Raw genomic sequence first — 8,213 nt, forward strand, 5'->3', positions numbered from 1 at the left:
AGCCTGAGTCTTTTCCACAGCCTAGTTGTGCTCAGTATTATTTTATTTCCATTTTTATATTGCCTCTGTTTTTATTTGGATAACTTCGTAGTGTCAAATTCAGTAATATACATTTTTTTGTTATATTCTTTATTGTAAGTTATTTATTTATTTATTTTGTTGTTGTTGTTTTTGTTGTTGTTTTGTACTGTGGGATCGAACTCGAGTCCTTGCTCTTGCAGGCAGGTGGCGGAACCACTGAGCTAAATCCCTGGCCCCCTCTAATTGTTTTTTTAATCTCAAAATTTGTTTTCTTTTTTTTAACTTAGGAAAGTGTAACTTTTTCCTTTAAGATATATTTTAGATGGTTACAAAGCATGTTCAATTTTTATCTATCTTCCAGAATATATATTTTACAGTTATAGGAACTGATTTTATATTCAGCTTTAGTATTTCTATAACTTGAAATTTCTTGCCTTTTTGTGTTTATTGTATGTTGTATTTTTGTATGGCATGTTTTTTATTTAATATCATACAGTGTGAATTTTGCCTCTTTAGATAGTAGATAATGTTAATCTTACAAACTTTTTTGAGATTGTTCTTGGACACAGAAAACTTGCTTGGAAATAGTTTGATCCTTTCAAGTATTCTTTTTAGACTTTACTTCTGGGGAAAGAAAAACTCTTATTTTAGGATTATTTTGATTCTCTGCTGAGGCAATATCTTTCTATGAACTCTCTGTCATGTCCTGTAATTTAAAAGATTTTACATTTTGGTGAAGCCATGAAATTTTCTTGATCATCTTAGTTTTTGGATTGTTCTTCCTGTTTTAGTTTTTTTTTTTCCCTTTCCCAGGTACTACATTTCCTTATACTAGTTTGTGAACAGGATTCACCTGAAACTGAAGGAGAACAGCCCTTTTCAGGAGATTATTTAATGTTTTGCTCTACTCTTTAGTACTTTTTGCTCTAGAATATATTGTCTTCCTCTCTCCAGATTCCCTGGCCTCTACTTAGCTCAGGTAGAATGTCCTATTTATATTATCTCTTTTCTAATGTCACCCTCATGATTCCATTCAGGAACTAATCTAGAACAGTTAGAGAGCTCAATCGTTTCTGTTTTCTTGGAAAATGATGTGCCTCATTTGAGGGATACTATATGAAAATCATTGTTTAATATAAATTGTGTAAATTTCTTTTGGTTCTGGAAGGTAGGGTAAATTCAATTCCTGTTTTTCCTTGGTGAATGAAAGAAGCCATCAATTCAAGTTGAAAAAGTATTGTCTCTTTGCTTTGAAACCCAGAAATGAGTTAAAATGCACATCTTGGAATTTTTTTTCCATATGGGAGATTGAACTCAGCACCTTGTTCTTGTGAGTGGAGCCACTGAGCTAAATCCCCGGTCCAACATCTTGGAAATACTACTTACACCATCTCCTGAACTTTCAGGAAGTATTTACAGATGTTTTTATCTATTTCATTATATGAAAATTTGACTGAAACTTTTGGGTTTTATTTTTATTTGATTAGTCTGTAAAATATGTTAATAGTTAATAATTGTATTAAACAAATTTTGGTCAAAGTTAGTTGACATTCTTCAGTAGAAGTCATGCTTAAACATTATAGAAAAGCCAAATTTTAAAAGTTAAATGACCTTTTCCACCATGAGCTAATCCTAAAATTACAACAAAAAAAATCACTTTGTTGGGTGAACATTTTGAGCCAGTATAAATAGTGTGGAAGTCAACATTTAATAAAATTGAGTTGCGGTTACTTAGAAATACTAACATGGGATACGGCCCTTGGGCATGTGAACATAAACTATGCTTTTTTTATTGCTCAACTGACTCAACCTCTCTCTTTTTCTCTTTTTCCATTTATGATCTGATTTTATTTTTATAATGTGTCCTAATATGTTTTTTTACTATGCAGAAGCCCCAAATCAGAAGTCTGTGTAGTAACACAGCAATACGACAGAACAAGCAGGCTAGATGCCTGTTGACATGTTAACTCAATGTCAACAGGCTAACGACCCTAATACAGTAGAACAAATGAAATAAATGATCATCATAAGGACCACCAGATCCAAATTATAGCAGTATGATCAAAATGACTGTGGGAAATACCAAAGCAAGGGAAAATTAATAAAATGACTGATATAAATGGTGACAAGTATCTACATATGTTTGCTTGCCTCAGGCAAAGTGAGAATGGGAATCAGAAGTACAGTTTCTAAAGTTCTGACCATTTATTAGCCACTTTATACATCTTTTAGCTAAATTGTTCAAGACATAATGTAGCCTACCTGGTGTTATATAGAAAGAGTAGAGCAAACCATGAGGTTTTAAATGTAGGGAAATAGCTATTTGCAACTAAATCATGTTTTTGAATTTATGCAACAGGATGAATAAAACATACCTTATTTAATTGGTATTAAATCCTTTACTGGATATGTGATGATTTACATAACACTTTGTCTGAAATTTGGAGATAGAATTCATCATACAATTTATTTATATTATTGGAAGATAACTAGATAAGTTACATACAAACTTTGGGATAAATTTTTTTTTTTTTACAAATTCAATTTCCACCTCTCTCTTACTTCATATTGTATACTACTACAAAATATCTGAGACTGGATAATTTATAAATAAAAATATTTCTTCTTGATTCTGCAGGGCAGGAACCCATGATCAAGGCACTGATACATTCAACTGTTTGGTGAAACAACATCCTCTCTATCAGAATAACACCATGTCCTCACATGGGAAAAGTTGGATAAATAAGAGCACAAGTATTGCACTACTGAATATAGTCTGTTTTATAAGGGCCTCAATCCCATTCTCTAGAGAAGAGCTATTTTACCCAGGCTTCTCTTAGAGGCCTCCTCTCTGAATACTATAATTTTAGAAAAGATACATTCAAATCATAGCACCCTTTTTTTAAAAACCTGGATTAACTTATTAAATTATTTAAATTTTTATTGTTTATTTTATATTTGGCTTTCTAAAGGAAAGGTCACAACTATATCCATTTTACTAAGTGTGTATAATGATTCAATCAGTTAATTCAGGAAAAGCTCAGACAATAGCTGGGATATTAAAAACATTCAATAAATGTTAGGTAATAATGTTTCCATTCATTTATTATAAAGGCCATTTTTTTCACAGCTGTGCTTTAAAAATATATTTTGTCAGGTTTTCGGCCTTATACAAAATGTCATATAACCGTTTGAGGAAAGAATTGCTCTTGCCACATGAAAGTATCTTGTGATACATTGGTTCCAAGCATAAATATGCTGCATGGATTTTACAAGTGCACATACAGGTGAGTCTGAATAACAACAGATTAGAAAAATTATTCTAGCATGAACAGTCATAAGCAGGATGTCTTTCTGTTATAATTTCCTGTTAAGGATTTTTTTCTAGTAAATTTTGCTTGAGGATTCCTCAGTGCATCCTAATCTGCTTCTGACACATTAATCACTTTTATATTCCTTGGATCAGTGGGTCATAATTGTACATTGAAGATTTTCACCATGAAAGAATTGGAGGCACTGTCTTGTTTCAATGCAAGCCTTTTGTTATTTAATAACATCTTAAATATTTTTTAGCTCCACTCATTGGGATAAATGGAGACATATATTCTTCAGTGAGTATTTGTGAGGATTTATTTTGCTTTTTTTTGGCCATAATACATAAAAACAACTGAGATCTGCACTTGGCAAACTTAATAATGTAAAGGGCCAGATAGTATACATGTTAGACTTTGGGACTATCTCACAACTATTCATTTTTGTCGTTATAACATAAAAACAACCATAGACAATATGTAAATTTATGAGCAGGGGTTCCAATAAAACATTATTTACAAAAATGCGATTCCACAAGTGAATAATTTTTAGCAACCCATGAAGAAATTTAATTCACCCTACTTTCTAGGCTTGCTTGAAAGTCAAAAATATTAGTGTTAGAATGAAGCCTACACATAGAATAACAAGGTTTGTATTCCTTGTGGATTCAAATATGCTACAATTATAGGTTAATTTACTCCACCTCATTAGGTATATATACTTTGCAAGAAGAAAGCAAATCATTTCTAGTAATGTATTAGTGTACACAGAGAGGTAAGAAAATAGTTGCATACTAAAATAAGCTGGATTAATTTACTTTGGTGGAAGCACATTTGTAGTAACTATAGCATTTGAATGATCATTAGCTTAAACGTGTCTGAAAATTTCTTTGAAAATTTGCTCCTTTATATCAAATAGGCAGGTTTTTAGTATTGTAGAAATTTCCACTAAAATATGTGGAACTGATTTTTAATCCTTCTAAGTTTTGGCTCTTTCTATAATAACAAATTATACAAATCTTGTGGCTATGCCATCAGCTTAAATAATCTTTCAAGTTTTAAAAAATATACTTCAATTACACACAAATTAATAATAATAATTCCAAGTGTTCACACTTTCTCAAAGCAGATAAATTGTAAATGTTTGCTAATCATTTGACTTTCAAAACAGTTCCTCTGCCAATAGATATCAGTGGAATGCTGGGTGCTTAGTAATTAATGCTATCACACATCTAGAATAAAATATTTGTAAACAAAGTAAGTACATATATTTCTATGACTATGTTTCACCAACTCTATTTTTATATATATACTTCCATCCCGAGTTCAGGTTGTCATAATTATGGTGAATAAACTACTGGTGCCACTGATATATGATCAAAATACAACACAAATCTACAATCTCTTGGAAATATGCATATGTAAATACAGTCAGATATATTATGGTATTGTCTTCTTTGACAGATGCCCTAGGAAACATTTTGCAAAGAGTTTTCTGGACCTTTGGTGACACAGATTATAAAGTTGTCATCCCTGCAGTATCTTTCTTTTCTCTGCAATCTCACTAGTTGCACTCTGAACGTGTGCTGAGCTCAAATGGCATTTATAAACTTGGAAATAAAAAATGAGAGGAGGGAGGAGAGTGCTGGCTTCAAAGAGAGAAGATGAACATCATTGGGCATGGAAGGAAGAATTGATTTATTGACAAGGAATGTTAGAATGACTGAGATGTGTCCAGTCTTTTAAATTGCTTTCCATTTGTCTCTAATTCAAGTTTTTGGCACTCTGTTTCTCAATGAATGGCAGAACTTTCAGAAATAGATCAGCTAGATTGTGTTTTAAATCAATATTGCTTTTTTGGATGCCCACCTCATGTGTCAGACTTTGTCTTATTTTTAGTTTTATCAGTCTTGTGCCAGGAAGAAATAATTGATTACTTTTAATATTGTTTTAGGTATTTATCAATTTTTAAATTATTTCTTGGCATGATAATTTATAAACCTAGGCCCGTTTTTCTCTAAAGTTGTACTATGACGCAAAAATCAACCACAGCAACAGAGATTTATTGACTTCTTCATGACATTCAAAGAGTCACAAGATATGGGTAAGGTGGTTCCCAAATGTTTTTCGACAAGGAGTCTAAGAATCAAGAGTTCCACAGGGATTGAACTAAAGAAAACAGACTGGCAAAATTGCAATGGTTGGTAACTACAAAGAATGATTGAGTCACAGACCGTGTAAGGTATCAACATTCATAAAATATATTTGTGATGTGTTATGAAATGGCACTAGATATTACAGAACATATGGATGAGGACAAGAAGACAAGGCACCTTGGAAAGGAGAGATGCACACTAGATATTCAGCAATGCATATAAAATAGTTTGAATGACTCAAACTATTTTGCTATGTTTTTCCTCCTAAATATGTTTGTGATTTTTATTATTTACAGGCTTTGTTTCTTGAAAACGAAGGAGAAATATCAAATATTGCATGCCTTACATCTACTTTTCTTTCCCATGACTCTACACAAACAAAAAGGAAATGAAAGCAAATCTGTCTGAAATTTATGAATAACTATAATCTGAAGAATCAGTAACTCCCAACATGTACTCTAGAAACTAGGCAATCAAGTGTTATCTACACATAGGCCAAAGGCTGTTAGTCTGGGAATTTTGATCACACAGAAGGACTAAGCAAATTAATAATGTTCATGAAGATTCTTAAGAAACTAAATTATAGAAAACATAAAAATATTGCTGAATATAAATTATGGATCAAAAATAAAATGTATGATGGCTCGTAACACCAAGTCTATGTCAGATTACTTGATCATAAACACACATACACATACATATCCAAATGACATTTTTGTCACAAGCAAATTTTCAACTATTTACAGTGCTTTTAATAGAAATCCTGAAATAATATACTGAATTAATTTATGATAACTTTGACCACCATTATTATAAATAGATAAGAAAATTGGGTAAAGTAATATTAAAAGAATTAATAGATTCTATTTACATTGTATAGTTTAACAAAGAATATAAATATATATATTTTATGGCTTCCCAAAAGTATAACCTCAAAGTACAAAATGACCTGTTAAATAGTTAATGGGAAAATTATGATTGTTTAGTGACTTTGAGAATTTTTGTGAAAACATTAAATATTGCAGTGTTGGTAATAGGTGGATAAAATATGAAACAAGGTACTAAAGTGAATTTACATTTAGCATGGCTTATAAGCATTACAAACATGACGAATTGAAGTGTTTATTGATTATAAAAATTATGAGTAAATTGAACCATGCCAAGCCCCTCTTTTCATTATAAAACTTATGAAGTAAAGGAAAGTATATCTTTAAGTTAGGATCATCATCCAATATTTTATTCTTTGAATTTTAAATGCTATGAAAACAGTAAGATCTTTTCTTGGGGATGGTGTCAAATGACTGTAATTCCAATACTTTGGGAAGCTGAGGCAGGGGGATCCTGAGTTCAAGCCCAACCTGGATAACCTTAGAAATTTAGCACGACCCTGTCTCAAAACAGAATGTAGAAAAAAAGGGGCAATGATAATTAAATTTATAGATACTTATAAGATAAATGCATGAATCTAATGCTGGCATAATAAAAGGGGGTGGAGGGATGTGGGAAAGCAATTTAGATGTATATGTAGATGTACCAATTCCCTACAATGAATGCAATCATTATATACTGCAAAAGTATTCTAACAAATGTTAATTTTTTAAAAAAAGTCTATGGATTTAGCTCATTGTGAAAAAACAATATAAATACATAAATGAATTCCTTTGATCTGTTTCTTCTACTGGTATCACTTCTTTTTGGACATCGATATTAAATAAAAATTATACTCACAGGTACACAGTGACATCTCAACCTAAAAGAACATGCATTTTGATAATTAATGTTGTTAAGCCCCTCTTAATATACTGATTGCCTGTTTATATGTTGTCTTTAACCAAGTCCTTTTATCATTATATAAATAAATGAACATTTTCAGGTAATATATATGTTGATTTATATGACTATGTACATATTTTGATTATGTACACCTATGGTCAATCTATAAAATTGTATATATTTACCATATTCAGGTATTTGTTTATCAATCACACCTTTGAAAAAACTGTTAAAATGAGTAAAGCATAATATTCAATCTAATCTACACATACTCTAGATAGTGTTAATTTTTTTTTACCTAACGTACCTACTAGACAATATTTACATGTATATCATACTTTAATAGACAAAAATTACTTCAAAGGCTACAAAAAGGTAAACCAAACTTCTGAGACAGCTGTAGGAAATTCTTGCTATGCTAAAATCCAACTACCTCTTGCTCCTCTAAGAAAAAGGAATAAATCTTAGGACACCTGAAAGTGAGCAAGACAGCCTTCATTCAAGTAAAATGTATAATATTTACTCTGCCTCCCACATGATGGCTGGATATACTGATCCATAGAAAATGTGTTGAAATCCAACACTTTCATCACGAACCTCACAACTTTAAGGAGTCTTCCAACATGACATGTTTAGAAGAAATCGATGCACTCACTAGGGAAGTAGAATACACATTAAATCATTTACCAAAGGACTCTAAACTTCCTGAGCCAAAAGCAACTCAAGGAATCAATTCATCCTATCGTTTTGTTTTACCAACAAAGAAACTAGAGCGAACAGAGGCCAAACGATTTTTGGCAAGGACAGATACATAAATAATGGCAGTGATAGGACATAACACATTCACTTAAACTCAAGAGTTTTGCTATGAGAGTTTCCTGCCTCTTAGGTACATCGTGAGCTCATCATTTACAATAAAAGTCATGCCATGTTAGCATCATCATCCATGGAG

At 31.5% G+C, this 8,213-nt stretch overlaps 1 long non-coding RNA gene across 1 annotated transcript in view; it reads left to right on the forward strand.

Moving 5' to 3' along the window:
• Positions 1 to 2,774, forward strand: part of LOC104875258 — a 43,430-nt gene extending 40,656 nt beyond the window's left edge. The window contains exon 4 of the long non-coding RNA XR_784005.1: positions 2,660 to 2,774. This is a non-coding gene — a long non-coding RNA (uncharacterized LOC104875258). The remainder of the gene's footprint in view (positions 1 to 2,659) is intronic.
• Positions 2,775 to 8,213: the final 5,439 nt, after the last annotated feature.

This window comes from Fukomys damarensis, unplaced genomic scaffold (assembly GCF_012274545.1).
Source record: "Fukomys damarensis isolate Sample0158 unplaced genomic scaffold, DMR_v1.0_HiC HiC_scaffold_30, whole genome shotgun sequence".
NCBI lineage: Eukaryota > Metazoa > Chordata > Mammalia > Rodentia > Bathyergidae > Fukomys > Fukomys damarensis.